Below are 15,075 nucleotides of genomic sequence, written 5' to 3'. Positions count from 1 at the left end.
CAAACAGTGTCACCAATGTCTCAGGCTTTTGTTGTTCTACCTCACTGAGCATTTTTTGTTCTAGCTGCAAGCTAATGGTGCTTTAACCTACCTATGTTTTAGTTATCTTAAAATAATTGAGGTACATCGCTAGAGGGTGCTGTTAATTTTTATACCCACAGCTTTCTTTTATTTATATATTTTATTATGGAAGAAGTTGTAACATTTACTGGGAGGTGCATGGCAGAGCAAGACATACCTGCTGTGGGCTTGTTTGCTGACCCCTCAGTGAAATTAAACGTGGTTGCTGAAGTTGTTATCGTGTGGAAAATAAAAGGAAACCCCCTTCATCCACAACCTGGTGTGCATCGTTGAGTGGGACGGAACTCACTAGCTACTATTTTACAATCCTAATCAACCTCATGATATACTGTATAATATAACTCTAGTTTCCAGCTAAATACTTACAATTAGATCATTTATTTTAAATGACATTTCAAATAAAACAATAAAGCATTCTGGTACTTATTTTTCTAATTACTGAGATATTCAAGCCTGGATAACTGTTGTCAGATATTCAAGCTTCAGTGTTAGACAGCAAACATTCAGTTGGCTGAGGTTGTCCTGCAAATTACAAATGTTGTAGGCTTACATTACCTCATATGCAATCACAGCTTTATCAAATGAAAATGGAAAAAAGAAAGAAAAAATGATGTATTTTGGATAGCAAGTCCACACGTGAAGTACAGACTGCATGGATGAATAAGTCCAAACTCTTGGCATGCGTTCTGCTTGATGCAGTGCGTGCGGGAAAACTGCTATTGGCACGTCCCTCATTTTTGAAGCGATTAAGATTGCTGTTCTAAGACAGTCGTCTCTGTTTTTGACATCTTTTACATCCTATAAATGGGGACTGCTCCATATTTTGTGCAATTATTTAAATTTGGATCTTAAAAACATTTTCCTTTGTGCGGGTTTTGATTTAAGGTTACAGGTACAGCATCATTTTGTCTTGGCTGCTCATCCGTCAGATAAAAATAAATAGCCCATTAAATGAATAGCAAAGACCCAGTGTTGTGCAGTGAGCCCAGTCAACCAAACCCTCTTTGAGAAACAGAAAACCCTAAGTTTCTTTCAACTCTAAGCCAACTGGGTTTTCAATAAACCCACATTCTGAAACAGACCCCAGGGTGTACATTTTTATATCTAAGTGTTCACTGACCTTTTCTGGCCAACACTGTGGATGTTTACTCAATGTGCTTAAAAGCAGACATGATCAGAAAACTGTACAGCTGTAAAAGAGTGATGGGAAAACCAGCAGACAGAAGTGAACGTAGTAAGACGGGAAACACAAGGAAAGACCATTTAAATGTTGCTGGTGTATTTTATACACACACACACACACACACACACACAATGGAGTAGCATCAAGAATAGAGTTTTGTTTATTTGTTTGCTTTTAATATCCAAAAAAGCCCATTTCACCAGATGCCATATAGAAATCATGGCACTGCTCCGTTTTCCCTCCTGTTTTTAGGAGTTTGCTAAGGTAGTGTGGGGCAAGACCATTCAGTGCTTTGTAGGTCATTAGAAGGACATAGAGGTCCCCGGCATTGGTGGTAGGAAAAGGACCAAGGTCGACCATGGTGACGGTCTCCATGGATGCAGTAAAGCAGAGAGACTGAAGCAGGTTCTTTACAGTGGTCACAACAACAAACATACAGCTCGACATCAGAGTGCCAGCCCAGCCATCAAAATGTCTGCAACAGCCACTTCAGAGTCTTTCCTACAACAAAGTGCCCCACACCCCACATCTCCATGATACTAGTGCCCCACACTACATCTCCATGATTCTAGTGCCCCATTCCACACGTCTGCCTGAAACTAGTGCACACGTCTCACTGACACTAGTGCCCCATGCCACATGTCTCCCTGACACAAGTGCCCCAGACCACATGACTCCCTGACACTAGTGCCCCATGCCATATGACTCCCTGACACTAGTGCCCCATGCCACATGACTCCCTGACACTAGTGCCCCAGACCACATGACTCCCTGACACTAGTGCCCCAGGCCACACATCTCCCTGACACTAGTGCCCCATGCCACATGACTCCCTGACACTAGTGCCCCAGGCCACATGACTCCCTGACACTAGTGCCCCAGGCCACATGACTCCCTGATACTAGTGCCCCAGGCCACATGACTCCCAATATCCATATCCTACGTTTGCTGATATCAGTACCACATGTCTCCCTGACAATAGTACACCATGCCACATGTGTCCCTGGTACAAGCTGTCTGCCTCACACTGTCATTCACTCTGACCCTGACCTAACACACCTACCTGTCTCCCACCAATCCCAGTCCATGTTATGTCTTTGGATTTGTGAATGTGAATTTGATTTTCTTTACTCATGTCCTACACTTTTTCAATAAATTAAATTCCCTCTCAAAGAAACCTCTCTATATATTTCCAAAATGTCAGATGACAAAATCTTTTGATGAGTGAAAACTGTTGATAAACAGTTAAAGCCATTATTTGTGCTTGTATTAATATGCCAGATAATAATTTTTGAAATCATCTTCTGAGTATGTGTCACTAGGAACAGCTGGTATATAAAAAACAAAGACTTTTAGTAGCTTTTCAGTTCATTTAAATCATTAGTTAGGTTAATCAAATTCAACCAAGAGAGAAGCAAAAACATTACCTGCACTCAGATGAGCTACGGGTCTCTCCAGGTTTGTCCTCAATTAAACCTTTATTAAAACTGTTAACTGTAGTCCCGTCCACTGTGCTTGGTTCAACCACTTTCGTCTGAGATCTTTCAACAATACCCAGTCGCCTGGAGCGATGTCATGCAGGTGCTTGTCTGCGTGGCTCGGCAAGACAGCTTGCACCTGTTTGGATACAATGGACAGGGCACGGTGCAATGACATTCAGTACTGTACCATAGACTCAGTTAGGAGTACACTATCCGTCAGTGGAGGCTCTACACCTGTGTTGGGTGGTCTGCCGTCTCAAAGGCACTGAGCATCGTGCGCTTTTGGGGTCTGGTCCGCATCTGCCACAGGACCAATGGTAAACACTGGACCCAGTTAAGTCCCAGTTTCAGAGTACCGTTAGCCTGCTCCACCGCCACTGCGCTAGCGGGGTGGTAACTGCAATGTTTCTTCATGTCAATACCTAGATGTTTGGTTAGTTCTATAAGGCCTTGATGTACAAACGGTGTGCCGTTGTCACTTGAGATGCGCTTTGGTAGGCCCCACCTAGGAATGATTTCCCTTAGGAACATCTTAGCTACCATTTGTGCGTCTTGCTTGGTCGTGGGAAACGCTTCTACCCACTTGCTGAACATACACACACACACACACCAGCATGTACTTCTTACCCTCTGCCTGGGTTAATTCAACAAAGTCAACCTGCCAATGTTGAAATGGTTCGATTGCTGGCGGGTGTCCCGCCACTGGGGTCTGCGTGGAGGTTCCCTTGAGGGAGTGCTGCGCACAAAACAAGACAGCTGGAACATAAATTTTGGGTAAGTCTTGTGATTCCTTGTGCAAACCAATACTTTGATATGCTGTCTAAGATTCCCCCTTTGCTCATGTGGCTACGCCCATGAGCAATTCTAATCAGGCCCTGCATGTATGATTTGGGTAGGCAAGGTTTGCCCTTGGGTGTGTGTGTTCAAACGCCATCGCACACTGTGCAGTCTGGTCACCTCCACTTGGTGCATTCAGTGGCAGTGGCCCCTGACTGAAGTGCTCGTAATGTGGCTTGCGGGGTAGCAGCTGTTTCCTGCACTGCTTGCACAGCGGTTTTAGTTGCGGTTGCCTTTGCTACCTTGTCTGTGAAATTATTCCCCTTGCTAATTTGGTCTTCTGTGGTTCTGTGAGCTGCACATTTCACAACTGCAATTGTTTTAGGCAGCAAAATGGCTTCGAGCAGTGTGTCGAGCAGTGAGTCAGTTTAGTGTGGAGCAGATGTGCAATTGCATCGTCAGTGGAGCGGTTGTGGCGGTATGCAAACTGCAGTGGGTCCATGGAGGCTGGCAGTGAAGATGTGATGAAGTCTCTGACTAGCTTTTCAAACCACTTCATCACGACTGATGTGAGGGCAACAGGGCGGTAGTCATTGAGGTCGGAGGGTCGAGGTTTCTTCGGGACGGGGACGATGGTGGATCGCTTGAAGCTGGACGGGATGATACCGAGCGTCAGGGAGAGATTGAAGATATCGGTGAATACCGGGGCTAGCTGATCTGCGCAGGCTTTGAGGACCCTCCCGCAGATACTGTCCGGTCCCATCGCCTTCCTGGTATTCACCCTTTTAAACATTCTCCTCACGTCACTCTCCGTGATGATGAGAGGGTGCTGTTCTATGGTGGGCCCCGCGCATGCGCCATTGGCTGCGCCGATAGTACCATTAGCACTAGCGCTGCTAGCATTAGTGCTGTTAGCACTAGTGCCATTAGCATTGGCGCTGTTAGCATTAGCGCTGTTAGCATTAGCGCTGTTAGCACTAGCGCTGTTAGCATTAGTGCTGTTAGCATTAGCGCTGCTAGATGTAGCCTCAAAGCGAGCGAAGAATGTATTCAGCTCGGTCGCCAGAGACTCATCCGCACTCATCAGTCCGGAGGGTGGGCTCCTGTAGTCCGTGATCGTCCGTAGTCCCTGCCACAGGGATCTAGAGCCACTCTGCTGGAACTGTGTCTCTAGTTTCTTCCCGTAGCGCCGCTTCACCTCCCTCACCGCCCTGCGCACTTCCTATACTGCAGACTTGTACTTGTCCATGTTCCCGCTGATGATCCCCTCATTGTAGGCAGCAGAGTGAGAATTCAGAGCCTCACGGATGGTTCTGTCCACCCAGGGCTTCTGGTTGGGAAACTTCTTGATGGTGATTCTTGGGAACATGTTGTCCACCAGTTTCCCAATAAACCCTACTACTGCCTCCGTAAACTCGCTGACATCATCAGTGCTGTGCTGGAACATGTCCCAGTCCACATCATCCAGAGCGTCCTGCAGAGCGGCCACCGATTGGTCTGTCCAGCGCTCGACCTCCCTCTGAACCGGAGCTTCCCGTTTCAGCCGTTGTTTATATTTTGGTAGGAGGAAGATGGCGGCATGGTCCGACTTACCAAATGGTGGATGAGCTAGTGCCTTGTAACTATCCTTGTATGGGGTGTAGCAGTGGTCTAGTGTCCTATTTCCCCTGGTAGGTTATGTGCTGGTAAAGGTTGGGCACTGCACGCTTGAGGTTAGCGCTGTTGAAATCCCCAACCACAATAAGTGCAGCGTCCCGGTGCTGTGTCTGAAACTGTGTGAGAGCCTCATGAAGTTCACATAGTGCAGTGTCCATGTTAGCCTGAGGTGGGATGTACACTGTGTTGATGATGACCGAAGTGAACTCCCGGGAAAGGTAGAAAGGATGAAGCTTGAGGGCGAGCAGCTCCAGGTTGGGTGAGCAGGAGCGGGTGAGAGTAACAACAATGGCATTGTTACACCAGCTGTTGTTTACCATCACACACTCTCCGCCGCCTATCGACTTCCCCGAATCTGCCGTCCTGTCCATGCGGTGAACCGAGAAGAACTCGGCCGGCTGGATAGCGTGGTTTGGTACCGCTGGGTTCAGCCACGACTCGGTGAAGCAGAGGAGATTGCAGTCCCGAATGTCCCTCTGGAACTTTATCCTGGCCCGGAGGTCATCGAGCTTGTTGAGACTGGACGTTGGCTAGCAGGATGCTAGGTAAGGGAGCTCGGTGTGCGCGAGCCCTCAGCCTGTTCCTGACGCCGGCTCGCTTCCCTCGAGGCCTTTTCCTCACGACGTGTCTTTTGTTTTCCCTCAGGATCTCCGTCGGCCATCTTGGGTCCGGGGTTACAGACGGCTTGAGGTGAGTGCTATGTAGATTAAGAGAAATAAGGGCGTCTCTGCTGTACAAGATACGCGCCGTGGTGTGTAGAGAAGGGCTGCAGAGAAATCAGGGGTAGCGGGAAGAGCGAAAAGACCAAAAAAGATAGCGAAAAGAGCGAAAAAAGTGCCAGGTGTGGACGGAGCAGTCATGACGGCAGCCGACCTCACCGGCGCCATTTTTTAAAAGCCTGTCTAAGAGGGTCAAAGCATGTCTAAGAGGGCGGTGTGGTATCGCAGCCATCGCTGGGCTGATAAGTGTGACACTCTCTGGTCCTGCAGTATTCGGTATACTGTGTGTGGGATTAAAACAGTAAGAGGGGAGTATGCCACTATATCTCTTGAGGCTAGTATGGCCTTCTCGGCAGCTGCTATTGCTCTGAGGCAAGCTGGTAGCCCTTGTGCCACCGTGTCTAATTTTGCCTAGAAGTAAGCTACTGGTCTTTGATATGTTCCATGTTTCTGGCATAGAAACGACATCATATAACCACCTGTCTCATCTACCGTCTGAGTGAAAAGTTTGTTGGGATCAGAGAAACCTAGGGCAGGCAGGCTTTGTAGTGCTTGTTTCAATTCTACAAACGCCTTTTCCGCCTTTGGGGTCCAGGCCAACTGCACCGCATTCCTGGCTTCGGTGGGAATGATGGCCCGTAGTGGTCCCTCCAGTTCTGCATAGGACAGAATAAACATGCGACATTAGGAACACATGCCTAAAAAGATAACACCTGTTTCTTTGTGGTTGGCTTAGGTAGCGAAATGATAGCTTGTGCTCGGTTGTGAGACAGCCTGTGTGTATTCCCCTTAATGATATGCCCCAAGAAAGTTACTTCGTCTTTACAGTTCTGTAATTTTGCAACTAGCTTTATGCCCTTCTGCAGCTAAATGTCTCAACAGGCATAAAGTGGCTTGCTTGCACAACTCCTCTGTTGGCGCCGCTAATAATAAATCATCCACGTATTGCAGCAGAGTTGTGCCTGCAGGAAGGGTAAGACCTTCTAAACTTTGTCTTAATGCTGCATTATAAATGGTTGGCGATTCACAATAGCCCTGACAGAGGCGTGTAAACGTGTAGGGTTTTCCTTCAAAGGAAAAAGCAAACCAATACTGGCTATCTGGATGTACCGGTACACTAAAAAAAGCATTCGCCAGTTCCACAACGGTGAACCATCGACTGTCATGTGCTATTTGTGACAATATAGTGTGCGGATTTGGCACTTCAGGTGCCCTTGCTTGTACTGCTGCATTTACTGCTTGTAAGTCTTGTACAAATCTCCACTCATCACACCCTGGTTTCTCCACAGCAAATTTGGCGGTACGGAGAGGCGAGGATGGGCATGGTATTATTACACCGGCATCTCGAAGGGATCGGAATACCGGCCTAATACCTTCTATAGCCTCCTTGTTTAATGGGTATTAGGCTTCTCTTGGTCTGTATACGCCCTTCAGAATGATTTGTACTGGCTCACAATTTTTGATTAATCCCACATTGTTTTTCCCTTTAGCCCATAAGATATCTGGTACCTCGCTCAAATAATTATCATGCTCGGATTCCGATGCTACAAAGTTAGTCAAGGGTGCACTCTGGTGAGGTGAGGTAAGCCATTCGGAATGCATCTACCCCTGCATTATAGTAAATAGTGGGTTGTTCAGTGGGTTCCCATCTGTGGAGATGACTCAGTCATCTTATCCAGGGTCCAACCTCCCGCCATTGTCTAAAAGGATTATTTCTTCCTAGTAAGACATGGGGGATGGAGCACTCAACATCATACCACCATTTCTGTTCATCTGACAGTTCAGCATGCGCAGCTACAAAATCATCATCCCAGTACAAATATTTAGTTCTAATGGTCTCTAGGTTTTCATGACAGAAAAAAGCTTCTGCATACTGCTTATCTGGACCATCGGAAACATATGCAGTCACATGCAAACATTCCGCATCCATATAAGTAAATTTAACATTAGTTGCCCTTCTGGCGGTTTTGATCATGTGTTCGGTTATTTTCCTTGACCCCCTTTGCAACCCCCACTCGTAGATATATCCTGGCTCCCCCTCTCCCAGAGGCACCATCTGTGCACTGGCGTCGTCTTCCGCGAAGGTAACACTAAGTCCATTTGGGGAGCTTACTAAAGTACAACTCAATTTCCACATCAAATCTCGAGCCAGCAGGTTGATTGGGCACACAGAGGAAATAAGGAACCCATGTCAAAATTTTTGTTCCCCCACCTGACATTGGAGAGGCGCAGACATTCTTTCATGCGCCACCTTTCCACTCGCATTATGGACACCGTCCTATTAGTAATTGGTACACTGAACCCTTTGGCTTGAATTACTGAGTGTGTGGCACCGCTACCTACTAAAAACTTTGATTGTTTGCTGTTAACAGTTAAGATAACTTGGGGTAATGCTAGGGGTCCCTTACTTAATTGTTGAGAATACATAGAATAAAAATCTGGCACTTCCCTTTCCTGATGGGGTTAGTGGTCCCTCACAGCCGTCCCGCCTCTCCTCTGCCCGTCAGTCCACCTCTTCCAGATCGTTTCTCGTGGCTTGTCCATCTGGGTCTGGACAGTCTCTGAAAAAATGTCCTTCTTTTCCAGTTGTAACATCGATTTCTCCATGACATGTCTCTCCCTCCTGGAGCATCTTGCTCCCTTCCTCATCCTCTCCCCCTGGGAGCCACTTGTTGCATCATGGTGAACATGGCTTGATCCATGTTGTCTGCTCTGTTCTTTGAATTTGAGCTTCATGATGTCTGGCATAGTCTTCAGCCAGTCTGCTGAGTCCGAACGAGGTGTAGGCATCCATTTCCTGGTTAATCGCTCTGAAGGGGATGCCTTCATTGTATTGCGTGGGCTTCATCTAAGAGACCAGTGTGTGGTCCTGCTTGAGGCAGTCCATAGGAGGGTGGATGTTCTGCTGCTACTGGATCAGGCACCACGGCTGCTGGTTTCCGTTGTGGTGGAGCGAAGTCGAGATCGGGATCGGCTCTGGAGGACACACACTGAGAAGTGGAGTTAGGTTCATCCCCCCTCCCAATCCCCTTAGTTTTGTTTTTTTTTTCCTGTTATCCACATTTTAAGACTTGCTATAATATTCCCATAGTGTCTATCCCATACCTTACGCTGACCAGAATCCCTTGGTCAGTTTTCAATACGTCTAAGTATATTATTAAGCAGTTTCACACTCAAGCTCCCATTTCGAGGGAACCCATAACAATCTACCCATATGAGCAACCACTTTAGGGCACTCTCCCCATAGTCCCTTCGCATGTCATTATGTAAGGGCTGGTTCCACTCGGACGGGTCATATTGCATTCATTTAGTATTTTGGGATCCCATTTTATTACTTTCTCAATGCATGCGCTGCTGTAATTTAGTCCCGTTAACGTAGCTTACGCTCTGTTCACTCGTGGACTGATTCTCCTCCCAGGTCCGGACCGATTACGTCTCCTAGACGTCCCTAATCTCACGTCTGAGCAATAGGGACCTCACTATCAGCAGGCTACTGATTCACTTTACTTTGCACCGTCGTAACAAAGCTATTTCAAGTACATCTGAAATATTCATATGCTAGAGGAGAACTCCCGAACGGCCACACAGAGGGAATATAAACGTCTGTTTACTTAGACAATCACTGCTCTCTCCCACTCACGGTTCTTTTTGAAGATGAGGCAGACACTGCAAGATGAGGGAAAACACCTTCACTCTGGCGGTACTTTTCCCCGACTGGGTGTTCCTTCCCAGATCAGCCTTGCCAAGGAGCGTCCTCAGTGAGGTGTTGATTTTCCTCCTCGGCGGTGGAGCTGCTCATCCTGCCGACAACGCCAAATTGTGGTGGAAAAATGAGAGCACATCAAACACAGACAGCCTTATGCATTGAGTAGTAAAAAGTTTATTGAGTTTTGTCCCCTGTATAACAGAGAAAAAGAACTGACTTGCAGTACAAGTCCCCCTCCCCTTATACACAGAGAAGAAAAGAAAGAAAAGAGAAAAAACAGCTCCTACAAGGTATCTGAACTGTATGTTTTGGTTAGCCTGAGCGCAGGTGCCGTCTTCTATCTCTACGGTTAGAACAGTCTTCTTCTATCTCTATGGGTAGAACAGCATGTGAGCCGCTGATGTCCTTGGCTCTCGCGTCTATTTACGGACTGTTATGCTGTGACTATAGAAACACAAAGCAAAGTAAAGTGAGGCAAAGTAAATTTCCACAAAAGTGTGACAGTGTAACTACTATCTGTTGTCTGTTGTCTTCCTTTATGGTGCCTGTATACACCTATATACAATCCATTTTGTGAGACAGTTTTATGTGACAAAATATTTCCCCATCATCATTCTCATCATCATCATCGCCTCAGTGAGTGAGAGTGTGTGTGTAAGTGTGTGTGTGTGTTGGTGAGAGAGTGTGTTGCCACCTCAATGCAATAGCTGCTTCATGGGTTGAGCACCGTGGGGATGTCTGTCCGCGTGTTCGTCATGGGGTCACAGGCTTCTACGCTTCTACCCACCTACAAATGCAGTAAAGAGAGATTCTTCTGAATGTGTCACTTTGGCTAGAAGTTACATTAATTACAGTCACCTTACATCTGGGAACTACTGATCCTCTTATGGCTGGTAAATTCTGCAGTCTCGACAAGAGCAGACAAAAAGGAGATATTTACTTCTTAGAGGTCACTGGTGCGGCTCACAGTCACTGGCATGGTGCATGGATGGAGACAGTGGCCGACTAGACACTTAACCTGAAACAGAGGACATGCAAACAAAACAACTGACCTGGGGTTGTAACCGTATGTGTGTGTATCTGATTGAGGTCCATGTTATTGTGTGTCATATACTAGGCATAAGTGTGTGCATGTGGTCCATACAACATAGATCTGCTCTCCATAGGTGATCACTCCCACTCCAGTACATCTGCTCCTCATGGGAGCGATGAGACTCCAGCATCTTAGCATCGGGTATAGTTAATTCTGATATCTAGAAGTACAAAATACATAAGATCTCTTTTAAACAATGTGTAATAAACAATATGTATTAGAGTTTGATAAACAACAGCAGTGTAATACACAATACCCTGCAATAAGTATCAATTTTGTCAGTAAATATGGGAGCAGGGTCAGTTGTCATTTAAATATTCCACAAATAGATGGGTCTTCAGTCTGTGTTTGAAAACTGCAAGGGACTCTGCTGTCTGGACAGCAAGTGGGAATTCATTCTTCCATGAGACCTGAAGCACGATGTTGCATGTTTACTCACTCTTCATTTTCCTCTTTTACCAGCATCGGTGTGATGGCTTATGATTCGTGCTTCTTTTCGAATACTTGGAAAAATGGCAAATAATTCAGAGCATTTTGCTTACCTCAGTGTGCTAAACATTTGATTGATCTACACTACAAGCTATGTCATATGCACCATTCTTATCCAATTTGGCTTTGACTTAATTTGCAATATATTTTTTTATTGTATTGTAATTTAGTCTCTTGAGCTGCAGTGTCTTGTCAACATTCATCTTAGGTCAATGCCAAAGATAATGCCCAAGATAATGCCAGAGATGCACTCATCCCACTGATTTTGATGTGTTGTGGATCAGTGTGTATTCTGGCTCAGTGTGCCTGTGACAAAATTGTTTTTAAACAGCTAGTTTTCGTTTTTTTAATGAACAAAGTGTTCATGCCAACCTGCTGAGCCAACTTCAGCTGTCCTGTGTTTACATGTAGGTGACTTTGCAAGTCTCGACTGTGTTGGCAGTGTTTCTATTGGTGTGGTTACAACCCTGATTATTGACAGGCATACTGAAGCTGGCAAAAGGCACAGGTAGCCTCCTAAATATTCCACTCTACCCCAGGACTTGCGTTGTGTCCACTTGACTTTTCATGACCACCTCTTCAGTTTCAGCCTTGTTGGCATGTATGTTTTGTCACGACTTCTAAGACATCACGTCGCCACTGTGTAACAATTTCTCTCATAGGTGCTTTATCAAATGATCGATTTACAACTTGGTCAACTCTTGATTCATCTATGTAGAAAAAAGTAGCGTAAGGTTATCTTTCCTGAAAAGGTAGCCAAGGCAGCAGTTTGTCAGCAAAGGGCTTAGTGTTGGGAGTCTCCCCACCTGGAGGATTGATCATTTGATTGATCCACTCTACGAGTTAAGCCATATGTACCTTTTCTATCAAATTTGGCTTTGACTCAATTTGCCGTACGTTTTCTTATTGTATTGTAATTTATTGTACTGAGCTGCAGAGTCTTGACAACATTCAGCTTAGGTCAATGCCTGAGATAATGCATTGCACTTTCCTCCATGGTTTTGATCTATTTTCTGGCTCAGTGTGCCTCTGACAAAATGCTGTCCAACTGAGCACCTAGTGTACAGAGTCTCCCCATCAGGGAATCAAACCCCAGTCTTACGCATGACAGGCAGAGATATTATCCACTACAATAACAAGGACGTGTGGGTGTGTGTTCCCCACCCAGGACCATATACAGGTGTAGAGATCAGTTTAGCAAACACTCGATCCAGAAGTTATTTTTCATAACAGGTCAGGCAATATATGCTCCAGTTGTGAAAGATGGTCAGGAGGTGATGCTGCTGCCGCTGTTGCTTCTGTTGACTAAACAATGTTGATAACAACTTTAGGAATTGATTGGGAAAAAAATTGATTATTTTCAGTAAGCAGTTAGAATTCTTTATCAGATCAGTCACATGATGGGGGAGGCATTCTTAATTCCTCCTCCCAGTCGAACAGAGTCAACCCCTGGTCCCCATCATCCAAGCCATCTTGGAAAAAAATTGATTCAATTATTCTGGTATAAATGTGATTAATAATCATGCTTTTAAAATTATACTTAAACGGTGATGGTGGCCTACAGGTTAGTGGTTGAACAGCTTGAATAGGCCTAGAGTTATTTAGACGTATGTTATAAGCCACATTGACCTGTACATACGTTTCTATAGATGTTGCCGGTTGTATGAGGTCCCCTGAAAAGATTGTGAGCTCAGCCAGGGGGCTCGATGAATAGTGGATGACGATAGAGGGATTCACCCCTTCTGCCTCTGTGTGACAAATGAATGCACTGCATAAACCTTTAGACAAAATGCGGTCTTTTAACATATGTTAGACTCGCTCTAGAATGGATTAACTTGTATCAACTCATTCATTATATGAACTGTTTCATCACCATGTGTCCTTATATCGGCTGATAAAAATTAACAAAAATTTTAATATGATAAATAAAATTCATAAAAATAAAATGTCTAAAAGTTCACAAATAAGAAATTACCTTGATCAGCAATTCTCTCGACAGATTCAAGGAACTCATGATCGTCTGAACCTACAAAAATACACAGAATAGCATTATAGACCGTGCATAGGAAAGATCATCATGATGGTATCCTTTACACTAAAACACATTGATGTTACTTCATTTAATGTTTAATTTAAGTAAATAGAATCACCTACTTCTAAGTTAAAGTTTTTCTATATAGCTAGCCATGAGAATAAGAATAGCCGTCGATCAAAAGAGTTTCAGTCGATCAAAATGTTTCACAGACTCTAAAACACATTGGGCATATTACATAATGATCAGTAGTCATCAGAATAAAGACAATATAATTTCCTAGATAGTTCACGAAAAGAATAGTTACAATAGCTTGTACATAATACGTATTGATTGTTTGATAAAATACAATTAATTTACACAACCGGTAGAGATATCCAATCGGCTAATTCATAAAATACCTTCATGAAAGAACATTGCTATTTTCCCCCTAGTTTAGCTAATATGTGGCGGTGATAAAAGACGACTGACCAATGTACTCATTTTCTAATCCGATTAATAATTTTCAGATCCTGACAGTACAGGTCTTGTAGGTTTTATCTAGACCTGAATTTAGGCCCCAACGAGTTAAATCAAACAACGAACGATAAAGTATTTCAACCATTAGCTAAATAAATAGCTAAATACACGTTAGCCTTTTTAGTAACTTATACTAATATAAGTTATAACATGAATGGATAAAAAGAACGTACCTGTTGATAACTGCTAAGCCATGTCCATGTTCGTTCAGAGGTCTTGGCAAAAGTTTTCAGATGTATCGCTTACAATTACGACTGTGACCTAAAGGAGTGAAGTACCGTAAAACATGACTTTAAGAAAGAAATGTAGGTGGGGAAAAGAGATGGTTTTCGAATAAAAGCTGTAAATTACAATTCACCCCTCCACAACACCACTCTCAGATGTGGAATGCACTGTAAAGTGTTAAGGGCCCAACATGTGATAACGGACAAGAACCTTGTGTGATAAAACTTATAGAGGAAGTACACTGGCTTAGAGATCAGAGAAAAAATAAATAAAAGGAAACTTTATGTTTTGTGAAAAGTTTACTTATTGCCCTGTTTTAGTACATATGGCAGATAAGATGTGAGGAGGTGTGAGAGAGAGAGTGTGTGTGTCAATGACCCCTGACTGCAGTGTGTCTGTCAGAGAGGATACTGAACACACAGTGAAAGTGGAAAAAAACTGAGACTGAAAACTTTAATTTTCTTTAATCATGACAATATTTCTCAATTAGAGAAACCTCTTATACACAGGTCTGGTTGGTTGGGTAGAAAGAAAAAGGTGGCAAAATTTGAAATTTTGGGGCATATATCAATTTTTGTCAGAATTGATTTTCATGTAAATTAGGGGGAGGGACTCGGGAGGAGGTGTGACTTTTTAGAGAATCAGCCAATGGGAGGAGAGTGGGATGGGTGAGTGAGTGGGTGAGTAAGAGAGAGGCAGATAGCGACACAACTGAGACCCATACACATGTTTGAGTATCAGTACATGACCGGCAGTGGAGCAGAGCGGACATTAAATACTATGTGGTACATATTTGTTTAAGACTGATAACTTTTATTTACTTTAATCACTTGATCTTTAATCACTATTTCTCAAATTTAAAAAAAAAGTCAATAAAACTATTTTGAGGATCCCTCATTGTGTTTTATTTTATTTTCATATAATGTCACATCATATCATATATCATAATAATAATTATATATATTTATATATACATATAATTATATATATATATATATATATATATATAATTATATAACCATTAGTATATACTATCTCTCTCTCTTATACACAGTCATGTACATACGCGCACACACACACACACACACACACACACACATACACATACATACAT

The sequence above is a fragment of the Electrophorus electricus genome, chromosome 15, assembly GCF_041902795.1.
Source record: "Electrophorus electricus isolate QZ-2024a chromosome 15, ASM4190279v1, whole genome shotgun sequence".
NCBI lineage: Eukaryota > Metazoa > Chordata > Actinopteri > Gymnotiformes > Gymnotidae > Electrophorus > Electrophorus electricus.
Note: the sequence above shows the minus strand (reverse complement) of the source record.